Genomic DNA, 15,471 nt, shown 5'->3' with positions numbered 1-15,471 from the left:
AAACCTGAGTGCAGGAGACAAAGGATTTATGAGTGAGGTGTGATTGTGAAGGGAAAGTGAGATACTACAGTCAGAATACTGAGGTTTACTAAGGAAATAAGTTATTGACATCTTGAAACCAATACTCTTATTGTACAGATAAAATTTTGTTTTATTAACTCAGAGTTCTAGGCTGTTCGGTCTCATATTAAGGATCACATAGTCTAACGAAGGAGCCTTATAGCTTGTATACAGTAGTGAGGGAGAGGTTAATAAGACTGGAATTAAATTCATGGTGGCAGAATACGTGTGTGCGTGTGAGTGTATCTGTGAATTAGTTTACTAATACCTGCTGGCATTTCCTATGCAAAGTCATGAATACGAGACGGCTGACAGGCAAAAAGTAGGAGATGTAAATATTGTAATAATTATCAGGACACTGAGATCCTAGCAATGGTCAGAACTAGAGCTGTAGACTTGACTTAAAGAATGCAGAACATATAGGAGAAAAAAGCTAAAATTGTGGTCTCCCAGAACAGGGAGGCAGGGTTCACGTGTCTTGGCAAGCATCTCTGTGTTGTTTCCATGGTGTGTGGCTTTTTGGATGGGTGTGCCTGATAGAAGATTATTTCTAAGCATGGTTTCCATCCATCTTGCTCAGTCCTCCTGTCAGCATGTATCCCATCAGCCACCATGCCTGAAATTCAATCCCACATAGGATGATTGGAGCAGCTGCTGCTCTTTCCAGGGGACTTTGGTAGCAACACAGAAACAGCAGTGCTAGGTTTGGACAATCAGTGAAGCTATGATGAGTTTGGAAACAATAGGACAATCCATTGTCGTTACGGTTTTAAAAAACCAAGCATACCATGTTGAAATACTATGACAGGACTTGGAGGACACAGCAGCGCATCCTGCACAAGAAACCATTGTGGCTTGTGTCACACAAACCTGTCCCATGTCTTAACAGGTACTTTTCTGCACTACTGTATACTCTCATACACACCACACTGCCATATCTAAGTAAAAATGCATAGTTGTCAGTCAGAAAGAACTTTCAGAGCCTAAACAAGAACTAAACAAAGCAGAAAACCAAATCTTTTAAAAATATACCCTACCTTTCCTTCTGGGAGTCTTTCAACAAAATTCTCTCAATTTACAATGTAAATACCACAAGAGGAAAATTATAAATGCACCTTAGTTTTTCAAGCTTGGCAAAGAAACCGACACAAGAAAGTGGATATTGCAGAAGCATGCAGAAGAGCTGAGTGAGTGAGATGCTAACAACACAGGCATTGTAATGTCTGAGAAGTGACAATGGGGATTCCATTTGGGGCAAGGATGAGGCTTTCCACTAAATCTTTTCAAGAGTAATCTAGAGATAATGTGTGAATAGAGGGAAGACATGCCAAGATGCATGATGCAACCAAGAAAGGGGACCCATGCAAAAGCGTATTTTGGAGTGATGTGGTGGCACAGTAGGTTAAACTGCTGAGCTGCTGGGGTGCTTGACTGGGTCGACAGTTCAAATCTACAGATGGGATGAGCTCCCATACCCTTTCCCAGTTTGAAAGCATGCAAATGCAAGTAGATAAAAAGGTACCACTTCGGTGGGAAGGTAACAGTGTTCCATGCACTTCGGTATTTAGTCATGCCGGCCACATGACCACAGAGACTGTGCGGACAAACACTGGCTCCCTCGGCTAGGAAATGGAAGTGAGCATCGCCCCCTAGAGTCAGGCATGACTGGACTTTAATGTCAGGGGAAACCTTAACTTTTTAAACTATAAAAGCTTTGTTCTAATATATCAGGGCTGTCCCATGGAGTTCATTCTATGCACGTGCATAATCAGTAATGTCTTGCACACTATCTTCTTAATAAATATTGCTGGCTTGCCTTTTCCAAGCTACTTGGCCTGTTTCCTGCAGCATCTGACAATGCCAAACATTAAAACACAAAACAGCAGAAAGTAACAGAGCAGCAGTCACAATATTTAAAAAGTAAAAATGAAAAACAGTAAGTTATATAAACATATTGAGCCCTTAAAAAAAATCCTAACATTTGGTCAAGAACCCTTGGTATTTCTCTGTAACCATTACTTGTTCTTATTTTTCTTTCTTTCTCCTTTTTAAACTACTGTAATTAAAAGTAAGAAAAAAATGAAAAGGGAAGGTCTTCACCTTCCAAATGCAGAAGTGAAATGGAACCAATTCCTGCAAAGGGTTGTGGAGAATGGAGCCAGCTCATATTGGACCCAGATCCTCAGACACTTTGCCTGAGGGGAAAGCAAGTTGAGGGAGCTCCTGAGACTAGTGACTGGAGTCAAGCTGGGGCATCCCTTCCCAAGGGTTATCTATAAAGGCCCATGTACATTTTCAGGATCACTGTTCTTGGATGGCTGGATTTACATGGAGAAACAGCCACATTGTGCCAGTGCAATGGCCTAGTTTTAGTGTTATTGAGGTTGTTTCACCCTCACATAATCTCTGCCACCCAGGTTCACATGACACAGCAAGCTAGGCAGCCTGCAGATTTGGCAATGATAGGCACCCATCACAATAAAACAGGCTCTGAAGGTAAATAAACCCATGGCAGGCTGTCATGGTTTGTGAACAGCCCACCGGCAGTTCAAGCTTTCCTAGAAAGAGATTCAGGAAGGCTCCTGTTCTAGCTGTTGCTTTTCATTTTCTCTTGGAGTTGTGTGCACCCTTAGGAGTTTTATAGGTGCTCAGAAGTGGTAAAGTATCTAAGTCTATTGGTGCCTAGAGATATTTAGCAAAAGGTTAAACTCAATATAAGTGAATTGTTGATCAGAATAGATTTTGATTTGGAATTATGGCATCACTTTATTTAAGTAATTAGACTGAGGTTAAAATATTTAAGATTAATGTCTTGCCACAGGTAATTTATGTACAGTGGTACCTTGGCTCATGAACTTAATCCATTCACTGACTCTGGTTGCAACCCAAACTGGTCGTGAGCCAAGTCAAATTTCCGCATAAGGTTCAATGTAAATAAGGTTAATCCGTTTGGTAACCTTTTTTTTTTTTAATCACAAAAATGTGAAACTAAGTGACAAAGAACAACAAACTAACAGAGATCACAGCCATCTCCCCCTCTGAGCACGACCACAATTGCACCCACATTCCCTGCACAAGCGTGACCGTGGCCATCTCACCCCCCCTCCCCAGCACAACCACAATCGTGCAGGGAAGATGGGAGTGATCATGGTTGTCACCCGATGCTGAGTTCACGACCTGAGGCAATTTTTTTCTGAAATTTCTGTTTGCGACCCAATTTGGTTGTGAGCTGAGGCATTCGTGAGCCAAGGTACCACTGTACTTTGTGGTATTTCTTCAAGTATTCCCCAATTGCATTTCCAAACACCTGACACAACATTCTGGAAGTCTGTTGGGGAGGAGGAGGTGTGAGAAGATGATTTTAATTTTTCAGATCTTATATCATAAAGCCTATTTGTTAACTTGTACAACCTTTCCTTTTAAAATTCTGTGTGTTATTCTGGAGCCTAAACTATTTAGTACTCCGCTTCTTGTTAGATGTCTAGATATATTGAAACAACACTTTTAGCAGCTTGATGGAGGCAATGTCTCATTAACTGTAGCTTTATCCATATTCACATGATAAATTAACTTAATGGGATTACCTGGTCTAGAAAATAGCAAAATGTTTTTTATGTGGAGTTGACAGAAGCAATAGTGGAATGCATGTTTTAGATCTAATAATAGGAGTGGGAAATGAGGTCTATAACTTTGCAGCTAAGATAGCATTTGCAGTCTTATGTTGGCAGTTTATTCAGGTACTTGTTGGACTCTAACAGTGATTAGTGCTTCCTATGCTGCTGGAGGAATTAACTGGTTCTTCACAGAAAGCTAAACTACAACCGCTCTTTCTACCAGTCTTCTGGAATACCGTGAAGCAGATGTTCAAAATTGTTGAATCAGGATTTGAAAAAGGACATTGTATCTTTTTTGCAGTCTATTTTTGTTACAAGTGGAAGCTAGGGCAATGCAAAGTTGGAAATGGAAAAATATTGGACATCAGACAGGGTTGTTAAGAAGCAGCTGGCTAGCTCTGCCACATGCTATTGATGTAAAGCAGGGGTCTCAAACTCAACTTACCTGGGGGCCACTGGAAGTAGAGTCTGGGTGAAGCTGGGCCACATCAAGTATTCCACAAAAAAAGGATTTCAAGTATTCCAAAAAAAGCACAACTGATCCAATCTTTACTAATAATAATTCAGAACATGAACGGTTCTTCAGAACATAGGCTTCTCTTACTTCTTCCTACTCCTTGCTGCCAGAGACCTGACAGTACTTCCTCTTACACAGCTGAACCACATTTGGCCTGAGGGAGGAAGCAACTGAGACCCTCAGTATGGCTTGAAGATGCTCATCAGTAAGTTTGGACCTGAACTTTGACTTATTAAAGTTCATGGTGGAGAAGAGCTTTTCACACAGATAGGTGCTCCCGAAAAGGCACATGGTCTGCTTGAACATCCTGGAAAGCTCAGGGAAGGTAAGGGGCAATTTTCTCAAAAATTGTGCAAGCTTGTCTGCTTTTCCACTCACCTCCCTGAACTTGGCTTTGAGTTCAGAATTGCACTGCAGGTCAATTAGCTCCATTTGAAGCATGGGGTGGGGGGGGGCATCTTCCACATCGAAGGAGAAGGGGTCAGCAAAAATTTGAAAAGTGGCTCTGTGTGTCTTGAAATCTGCAAACCTGCGATCAAATTCTTCCTGTAGCTTTACAATGGCATCAGCATACTTCTCACCGCTGAATGGTGTGCCAGAATCCATGAGTGCCTTGCATGCTGGGAAATGGCAGAGGTTTGTCTGAGAAAGCTGGGCTTTCCATAACACAAGTTTTGTGAAGAATGCTCTGACATTGTCATAGGCAGCTCTGACAAGCTGCCCCTGGCCTTGTAATTTCTTGTTCAGTACATTCAGCTTCTGTGTGATGTCAACAAGAAAAGCAAAGTCCATGAGCCATTTGGGATCACTTAATATAGGAACAGCCATCCCATCTTTCTCCATGAAGGTTTTCACCTCTGCTCTCAGTTCAAAAAACCTCTTCAAGACGTTTCCCCTACTAAGCCAATGTACCTCGGTGTAGTAGAGCACATCCTCATATGCTGACTCTATTTCCTCTTAAAAGGCATGGAACTGCCGGTGCTTTAAGCCCCTGGATCTGATATGGTTGATGCATTTCACAACATCAGACATCACATTGTCAAACTTCAGGCATTTGCTGCAAAGGGCCTGCTGATGGATAATGCAGTGCAGAGCAATGGCCTCTTCCACAGCCTCTTCTTCCAATTTTCTTTGAACAAGTGCCACGACTCCATTTCTCCTCCCTGTCATTGATGGTGCTCCGTCGGTTGTTATTCCAGCAAAACTCTTCCATAGTAAGCCGGCATCACACAGCTGGTGGAATATCTCCTGAGTGGTGGTCTGGCCATGCATTAGAATCACTGTGAGTAACTCCTCCATCACTTCAAAATTGTCGTCAACACCACGGACATATATTGCGAGTTGTGCAGTGTCAGTGACATCTGTACTCTCACCAAGAGCGGCTGAGTATGCATGAAAATGTTTAGCTTTCTTACTCAGTTGATCGTAAATGTTACCTGACAGGTCAGAAATGCACTCTGCCACTGTGTTGGCCAAGAGGCTGATGTTGCTAAACTGACCCTTTTTTTCCAGACAGACTATACTTGCAGCCTGCAACATGCACTTTTTGATGAACTTGCCATCTTTAAATGGCTTTCCTGCCTTAGCAATCATCTCACTTACTACATAACTGTCTTCAACTGCTGCATCACTCTCTTTGCTTGCTTTCTTGAAAAAACCTTGTTGCCTCAGTAGACATGTTTTAAGTTTGGCAACACGGTCCTCTCTCTCATCTCCCTGGTATTTTGCATACTCCTCAGCATGCAAAATAATGTAATGACGTCTGATGTTGTACTCCTTGTGCACCGCAACTTTCTCTGTGCATATAAGACACGTCGGGATGCCCCTGTGCTCAACAAAAAAATATTCCGTCTCCCACTTCTCCTGAAATTGTCTGTGCTCATCGCCAACCTTTCTCTTCACGGCAGGTTTTGAGAAAGACATGACTGGGGCTGGGTGACAAAAAAACGTATTTGCGCTGGGTGACAGGATATATTTCCCAAATCACGTTTCAAGTGACTAACATTGTTAATTTGCATTGCTGTCATGCTCCTGAGCTATGGTAGCCCACAGGTGTCAAAAAATATAAAACGCCCAGGCAATGTTCCCTCTAAGCTGCCGCTCATCCCGCGTCGCTCCCGGAGGCCGGCCCAGGCGCCGCCGGCGCTTTGAAGGCCGCAGGGCCCCTCCCCCGAGCCACCCCTGTCCCGTCCCGGCGCGCAGCTTAGAGGGAACATTGCGCCCAGGGTAACCACTCGCGCAGGTGCGTGTGAGAAAAGCGCGCGGGCCGCACTATCACTGAACTTTGATATCAAGTGGGGGCCAGCAAATATCATCCCACGGGCCACAATTGGTCCACGGGCCGCGAGTCTGAGACCCCTGATGTAAAGGACTATCATCTGGAGATATGCTGCACGATCCATTCTTTTTCTTTTATGTGTTCCTGTTTGTTTTTGGTGTATTTGCAGATGAAATGTTTTTTAAAAGAAAGTGTGGTTGTTTGCATCATCTTCAGAATGCTTTGTAATTTGTGCACGTGCTTAATGGTTTCTCTTGGAAAAATGCCCTCATCTCAGTCTGGCTGTGCAACTCACCCTCAGTTAGTACTTACCAAAATGATTTAGCTGTGCATTTAGCTTGCAGTGTATTTCCAAGCTTTTATGTATTTAATTTTTAATCATTTTGACTTACAGTCATCTCTGCTAAGTGCTTGCCCCCTTGAATCTGTTCCCAGTGTTTTCATAAAGGTTCCCACGCAAATGCCCTCCTTCATTTCTGTGCTCACTTCCCACCCATGTGCATTGTGTGATGTGGAAGCTGCAAGGTCATCTGAAAAATGAGAGGATAGTGCAGAAGTTTTTATGTAATTACCACAAAAGTTATTTGGAACAATCTGCAAGTTCTTCTCAGTGAGAGAATATTAGCAAGGATGGTGATGGGGAAACTCTTCACAGAACTTAAGATAAGCTGTAGCGCTGTTTAACTTAATAAACATGGCTTTCAGTTGGACAGTATGTGAACTCTGCTTATCAGTGTGAGCTGTTAACCAAAGACCTTCAGGCCTGTTCCTACCCTTGGAATGAACTCACTGGGTAGCATTAAGCCAGCCAGTAGCTCCCCACCTTGCATCCCACCATTTGCAATACAGAAACTCTCTGTATACTGTCCCCCTTTTATAGTTACTTACAAGGATTACTAAGCTAATGTACATGTAGTTGTCTAATCACTTAACAGTAAATAACATATGTTATTTCTTTGCACTGGGATGTTCAAGTTGTCCTTGCATAAGTCTCTGCCTATAGAGGGTTAGAACTGGTAGGAAAAGTCCTTTACATTTGGGTGGGCAAAGTTCATAGTCTATATCCTGTTTCCAATGCACAGCCCTAGCATACATGAATAATATTAAATGCTGATTAACATTTTTTTGATGGCTATAGCATTCTGTTCCCCAGCTAATCTGCACTGGTGCTGCTAACTAGCATCAGTGCAGTGCATATCCAGTCACAACTTAAACTAGCATTGCTGAATAGAGACTAGATTCCCAATCTATGACCTGGTCCTTCAAGGGGAGCAGAACCCCATCTAGAACAGGTTGAACCTAAGGAACCACCCACCACCACCTGGCCTGGACTGAGCTTCACTTTCTTAGTCCTCATTCAGTCCACTCTGGTAGCCAGGCACTGGTTTAGAACATCCACAGCCTCACCTGATGCTGAAAAAATGAATGTGTGTACTGAACTGATAGGAAATTCAGAAAGAGACTGTTAATTCTTTTTTATGAGATTGTAAATGTAGAAGAGTTCAATTAAATGGATTTTAATTCACCTATACAACTATGCAGTTTCGAGCTACATGCCTACAGCTACTTGTACAAAACCTCTCAGATAAGTGAGCTTGGAGTAAAACAGACTGACAGAAGGTTGAAAGGTGGCTTTAGAAAAATGAGAATGCAATACATCTTGCATGGTTGCTCTATTAAAACATGTACTAGCGGATACTTTTGGGCAGATCCGCACGATAATGATAAGACACCACCCTCTCGCTAGCACGTGATTCTAGTTCTGGTTCGCCTGCGGCTACCCACAGCGCAGGCAAGGCTCTTCTGGCTCCCTCTTCGCTGCAAACCAGCAGCGGGGCCGCGCCAGCTGCGAAACCGCAAAGGGGTCGCCCTGGTGCATCAGAGCCGGCTTTGCAAACAGTCCCTTGCGCAGCCCCGCGGAAGCCGAGCTCCAGGGCTCCAGTCAGGCCCCCGCAGGAAAGGCAATACTCCCCCTCTAGTCATTCAGAAGCCGCAAGCGTTTGCCCGCTCGGTGAGGCCAGCAAAGGAGAAGGAAACGGGGAGGTAGGCAAGGCGGAGAAAGGGGAAACCGACGCTACCGAAAAGCAGGGCCAGCGGCGTGGGGCGAGCCAATAGGAGAGGGCGTCTCATGGAGCCAATGGCGAGCCGCGTTTCCTCCTGACGGTCCGGATGGGCGTGGAGGGCGGGGGCTGGCGCTGTCTCCGGCAGTCGGCCCAGGGCGCGTCTGGCGGCGGAGTGGCTGTGCCGCGGCTCCCCCTCCCCTGCCAGGTAGGCGGCGGGGACTGGCGGCACTGCGGGCCCGGCGGCCGCGAGGGCCGGCGGCTGGGGAGCGGGGGGCGCGCGGGGCTGTCCGCTGGGGTGAGAGGCGTGGAAGGGGGACCTCGCAGCCAACTGCGTGGCTCCGGGGGAGGCTTTAAAGCAGAATGAGCAGGGCAGGCCCGGGGAGAGTCTGCCCGTGTCACGGTCACTCGCGGCAGCTGACAGCCGTTAGTACTCCGTGGCGAAACTGAGCTCGGTGGTGAGGTTCTTAGTTTATTGACCCTTTTGCGATTCCTCTTCAGAGGTTTTGATGTCGTGCGTTTGTTTTGCTAGCTGGGAAGCTGTAATGCAGTCCATATGTTCAGTGATCATATTGAAAACATGTGATTTAAAACTCACTAGGCATAATTAAAGGAAATCCGCACTCGATCAGTAGACCTCCCCAAGAGGAAGTTTAGCTCTACATTTATATATATATTTGTATTTCCATAAGTAGGTGACGAGCAGTTAGATAGGTTTTGCTTGCAGTTGTGTTTTTATGTTGCATTGTTGATGAGCTAATTACAAAATAACTGATAACGGAGCCTCCGCGGGCGGCGTGCGTGTCAATATGTATCTTTTTTAAAAATACTGGGTTTGGGGGGAGAATCCGCACAAGGTAACTCACAAAAGGGAAGCGCTACTCGTAGTGAAAATATTACCACAGCTTTGGTGGATCGCTGGTAGTGCTGGTGCTGACAGCTTTGTTGTTGTTGTTCAGTCGCGAAGTCGTGCGCGACTCTGCACGGGTCACAGCACCCCAGGTCCTCCTGCCCTCCACTGTTTCCCAGAGTTCACCCAAATTCATATTCATTGCATTCGTGACACTATCTCATCCTCTGCCGTCCCCGTCTCGTCCCCTTCTCCGTTTGCCTTCAGTCTTTCCCAGAATCAGTCTTTTCCAATGAGTCCTTCTCATTATGAGGCCAAACGACTTTTAGGGGAAAAAACACTGTATCTAGACTCTAGAGAAAGACTATTGATGGGAATTCCCCTTTAAATTTTATATTGACACTACAAACAACACAAATTCGTTATGTCTGTGCAGTGCTTCTTTGCAGTACATTGTTACAATATGTGACTGTTTCTCAACATGTGAAATGTCAAAAATAGATAATACGTATACATCTATTGATTTAGACAAATGGCTGTAGTGGCTGGTTTGCATGATCACTGCAGAAAAGAAAGTCGCAGTGATATCTTTTCCCCCACACAAGCTGGTGTGACACTGAACCACTTTATGGCCCCACAGGTTGCCCATGTTGTCCAAACCTGTTTAGGCAACATGGCAACCCAAGTGCCATGAGGGTATTTAGGCAAATCATGTGTTGTGCAACCTGATTACATGTGCATGATCGTGTGAGCACAGTCACACGAAGAATACCAACTGAAGATGGTAACTGAATAGTGGAGAAAATATTTCTGTATGATATATGATTGCTCTGCAATGTATTTTTAATAATTGTGAATGGAACGGATTTTCATCTCATATAAATTGCATTTTGTTTACTTATCTATATATTATGGTTTGTTCACTTGAACTTTTAATATGTAAATTGCAAAAGTTTGGTGGGTGGAAGACAGAAAAATGAGAACTCCATCAATATTGCTATAATCATGAATTATTCATTTCATTTCTATATTGCCCATAGTTGAAACTCTGTGGGCAGTTTACAACAAATTAATTATGATAGTGAAATAGAATCTAAGTATAGAAATGGTATGGCTCAGAATACTAGCTGCTAAAGTGTTACTAATTTAAAATAAACCCAACTTGTAAATTCCCGAAGAGGCACCTATTGAGCTGTTATGGAAAACTGAATACTGGGCCAGATGGGTTTTCAGTGTTATCTAGCAAAGCAGTTCTTTGTCACATGGAGGAAATGATTGTGGATGAGTTTGTATCTGGAGAAGGGGTATAGAAAACCAGAGTAGGGCACAAGTGGAAGCTAGACAGAGACTTTGGAAAGTAGGGGCTTGGAACAAGTAGCAGAGCTTTCTAAGTTACATTAGAAAGCTTTTTAAAGTTACTTTGTTCAGGACAACAGTAACCCAGCATTTCAATAATACGTCTCATGTCTCGCAGCACTTCGTCTATACTGTCTCAAGAAGTTCCTCCAGCAGCCATGCAGAATACCCTGTAATGTGATTCCCATTTTGCACATGTGGGTGCAGAATTGAAGGATTGTGAGCTTATGACTGGGACAGGATTTGAACCAGATACCTCAACTCAGCTTTTGAGTCAGTACATCACACTAGATCAGGAGTGCAGGGAGGGGATTGGTACAATAGAGCAAAGTTTATTTTATACAGCTAAACATGTTAATTAACATGAGTTGATATTTCTGTTGTTCACCAACTTTAAGTGGGAAGGCACTGCTTCACTGAATTTTCTAGAAGATGGAAAATGCAGGGAGCTAGCAGCAGGCTTTTCAGCCTCCTCGGCTGGAATGACTGGCTGTCAAATGGCAGTGAGGAGGCTGATTTGACTGTCCAGTTCAAAGAAGCCTATTTGAATAAAAGATTGCATAGGCTGGTGATAGTTCTTTAGATGTGCTATGGCATCCCTTGCAGTTAGTGAATGCACACAATTTCTAAGTTACTGTAGAATCCACACAAGTGTTTGGGAAGCTGTCACCTGGTTCAAGTGATACAGAAGACTTTGCCATATATTCACACTTGATCTCAAATCCGGCAAGCTGGCAAATTCTTGTTACTCTGCAGTACAATATGTAATGGTCAGCCTATCCTAGCAGGTTGCCACTGGAGGCAGATGCCTGCTTTCTTCCAAACTTATGGAGAAGGCTGGAGCATAGCTCTTAGAATGCAGTAGCCATACCTCAGTACTCTTTGCTATATTATGGCTGATTCTGGAGTCTCATGTAGTGCAGCCACTTCTAAGGAGCAAAATGACTTTGGTGGTGCTATCGAGACAGCACATCATACAGAGAGGACAAAAGTGGGTCTACCGAACTAGCCTTGGGCAATGTGCTGTGTACCTCAGCCTGCACACTGAGCCCTGCTTAGAGGTGGTTCTTCTATTCAGGGCCAGTGAGCATGGACTGCGTGACAGCTGAGCAAGCCTGAAGCATGGGTTCACATGACATGTCAACTCCAGGTGGGGGTTGCATGTCCAAAATGGCAGCAGCCCACATGCACTGCAGCCATAACCTGGGTCAGGGTGGACTAAGATGAAACATAGTAGCTGGAGGACTGCGTCCACTCTGAAGAAGATTGCATTGGCTGAGAGAGTTTGCTAGAAGCCTCTCTGTAGTAATGGGACTGCTGATAGCGGTTAACAATCCAAAAATCTTGCCTCTGCTCTGAAGTGGTATTTAGCAAGTGCTTCTCTCTTGCATCCTCAGACCCCCATGCCTGTCTGCAATATGGAGATGATGGCACTGACTTCTCACACAGGGTTGCTGGAAGGATTGTAACAAGAAAATGCAGTGTAAAGTTTTGACTATTACAAAGGCACATTGTAAATGTTAAGAAAGGAAATATTGGGCTGGATGTAAATTTGGGCAGGGAGGAGGGAGTGGGTCATTTCTGCCTTGTCAGGGTTGGTTTGACTTACAGTGTTAGATGAGGAATTTTGTAATGGAAAATTGCCAGTCTGAGAATTGTTCACTGTAGACATTCCAGGTCTAGGTAGCATGTAGGACTTGTAAATGATTCTTGAATTCAGTGTAGATTGAGGAGAGGTACTGGAGAAAGGTTGACATGGTGTTTCTGTAGGCAGCCATATCAAGGGTTAGGATTCAACTTCCAAGCTGAATGTAGGCTGGATGGACATATTTGTGGATCATGCTAGAATTGTCAAGTACTTGATTCATTAGGTCATGGTATTTGTGATGTGTTTTTTGTGTTCTTTCGTTGATATAGAAAAGCTGCTTGGCTTTTAAACAGGACAGGAAATGTGTTCCGTAAGGTGGTTTTCAGTGCTAAAGCAAGAGTTAGCCAGCTGCTTAACTTTTTGGTCTATGAAGTTTTAATGATATAAATAGAACAAGTGTTCTGGGAAGATGAAGGCCATCTTTTTCTCAGTTCTTTGTATTTGATGATTTAATCTAGCCCTCTAGAAAAAGGGATGTAGGAAGTAGTTTCTTGCTTATTGGCTAAATGCCTTCCACAGATTAGAACTGAAAGACAAAAAAATGCGTTTAGAGCATACTGGACTCCAGTATGTCTGAAACATAGGAAACTTTTTAATGAAGAGGAGAAAGCAGTATTACTGCATGTATTATGGGACTGCCTTGGACTACCTTTTTGAAAGGCAACATTTAAATTTTTTTTTATTTTTGATTTATATCCTGCCTTTTTCCTGCAAAGGGCTCAAGGCAGCTTACATCTCCTCCTCCATCTTATCCCCACAACAACAACCCTGTGAGGTGGGTTGGGCTGAGAGTCTGTGACTGGCCCAAAGTCACCCAGTTGGCTCCATGGCTGAGCGGGGACTAGAACCCAGATCGTCTGAGTCCCAGTCCCAGCTCTTCACCACTACACCACAAATCCTTTACTCCTTCCTTCAGTGTAGTCTGCTCAGTTACATTTTCACCTGTAACTATGTGAGGCTTTCAGGTAGCAGGGAACAACAGTTATATGATCATATGTCATCTTTCTAATTTAAAAAAATGCCTTGCATTATGTCATTTGAAGGTGGGTTGTTTGAAATTTAATCAAGTTAGCTAAAATTTCAAAGCAGTGAGTTCTGTACTGGTTTCCGTCTTCTCTGAAGTTTAAATTTAGTGCCCCAATCACTAACAAGTATATAAAAATCAGAACAAATTGTTTGTCTCTCATTGAAATAGATAAGATATTGTTCACATGACAGCCCACTAAGGGTTCTAGTAAAACTGTGACATATGTGGATACCATTTTGGATATGCAACCCTTGCTTGGGATTTGTCATGATGTATGAGCTTGGCAAGCTGGGTCAGACTCAGCATTAATTGACAGAAATTAAGGTAATTTAGGAGCAAATTCATAGACAGGTCAATGAACAGCTAAAGATCCAAGGCAGTTTTACCAGGCTAAGTAAGCAATGATATGATATCTTATACTGGATGCTTTTCTGGTAGCAGCAGCCTAAAGCTTATTTTGTAACATAGAAACATAGAAACAGAGCGAGTGAGAAGGAACCTCCTGGGCCATCTAGTCTGACCTCCGGCACCAGCCAGTTCCGCTCACGACATGCCCACCATGTGGACGTCCAGCCTATCCTTGAACACCCGCACCGATGGGGCCTCAGCAACCTCTCGTGGAAGCCCATTCCACACCTTCGGGGTCCTGACTGTCAGGAAGTGCTTCCTGGCATCCAAACAAAACCTTGGCTCCCTGAACTTTGCTCCATTGGAGCGCATCCTGCCCTCCTCTGCAGGGAAGAACAGGTCTCTACCCACCTCCGTGTGACATCTCCTCACATACCTGTATGTCGCCAACAGATCCCCTCTGAGTCTCCTTTTCTCCAGGCTGAAGAGACCCAGTTCCCTCAGTCTCGCCTCATACCCCATGCCCTGCAAACCGGCCGCCAACCTTGTGGCCCTACGCTGCACTTATTTTGTAAGTGAAGCCTAAGTTTATCATGTGTTTAAAGCATGTGCAAAGGTAAGTTTTTATCTTGGGCAGAATACTTCTGTATCTTCCACTCATGCGGCTATACGAGATGAGATGGCCCAAAGCTTTCTTTGGGTGCATGAGCTTATACACTTCCATTCCTTATGCAGGCTCCTCATACAGGACTATTTCAAATAAGGAAATAGGAACCAGCTTCAGCTTTGCAGTTGTCAACTGGAGAGCTAAGGGATTCCTTTTTCCCCAGCCCTCTAATTGAGCTGTCAACAGGCAACTGATTTGCATTCTGCCTTTGCTTTTCTTCCTGGTCACTAGCTTTTGTCCCCTCTCCTTCATGGGTGACAGGTGAGAACAGAGGCTAAAAGCCAACTGCACTATAGAGCAGGGATGGATGACCTGTAACCCTGCAGATGTGGTTGGACTGTGAAGTCCCTCAGTCTCAGTAAGCGTGGCCAGTGCTCAAGGAGGACTGAAGCTGGATTTCAATGGGAGCTGGATCTTAGCACCATATGGAGGACTACTTGATGCCCAGTCCAGTTATATATAGAAGGATTATAGACTTTAGCAATATGCAGGGTATACAAGCAAGCATTAAGCCCTCCCAGAGGCAAAGAGAAGAGTTCCTCTGATGTACTATGTGGCTTTCACTCCTCACTCTCCTGAGAATAGCTTGTAGGAAGAATAGAAAGAACAGGTTGACAGCTATGTGTACAGATTCAGCCTGCAGTCTTCCAGTTGCTGTTTAAATCTATCCACAAAGTGCAAGCAAGTTCTCTTGCATTTGTTGGGAAAGAAATCAAGAGAAGAAAGAAAAGCTCTCTCTTCCATCCTGCCTCCAGCCACTTTCAAACTGTTCAGCATCTCTTATAGAATTATGGACCTGCTAAAGTTAGCTTGTACACTATGTGCCAGAAACAAGATGGTGGAGGAAATGCTGTTGCACATTTTGTTGTGCTTGTTTTACTTAGCAGTAGGCCATAGAGTTGATTCCTGTTTGCTCAGAGTGAAAGAACTTCTTGTTTTGTGTTTCTTCCTCTCCCCAAAGAGTAAATAAAGTTTGATTTGCCCACAGGCTACAGCCCAGCTATTTATCTGAGTCAATAAGGAGGACAGTCTGGCTCTAAGTCTCC

The 15,471-nt window shown here is 44.0% G+C and overlaps 1 protein-coding gene across 6 annotated transcripts in view; it reads left to right on the top strand.

The window, feature by feature from the left end:
* Positions 1-8,670: 8,670 nt before the first annotated feature.
* Positions 8,671-15,471, top strand: part of LOC123029975 (non-receptor tyrosine-protein kinase TYK2-like) — a 62,172-nt gene continuing 55,371 nt past the window's right edge. For 5 of the 6 annotated variants that reach the window (XM_044443448.1, XM_044443447.1, XM_044443444.1 and 2 more), the window contains exon 1: positions 8,671-8,737. The gene's annotated coding sequence lies outside the window, so the exon portion shown is untranslated. Of the gene's footprint in view, positions 8,738-8,879; positions 8,988-15,471 lie in introns of those variants that run through there. The other variant, XM_044443446.1, reaches the window with a different exon arrangement.

This window comes from Varanus komodoensis, unplaced genomic scaffold, assembly GCF_004798865.1.
Source record: "Varanus komodoensis strain SLA01 unplaced genomic scaffold, ASM479886v1 scaffold42, whole genome shotgun sequence".
NCBI lineage: Eukaryota > Metazoa > Chordata > Lepidosauria > Squamata > Varanidae > Varanus > Varanus komodoensis.
The sequence above is the reverse complement of the archived record's forward strand: the minus strand, read 5'-3'. Positions and strand labels throughout refer to the sequence as shown.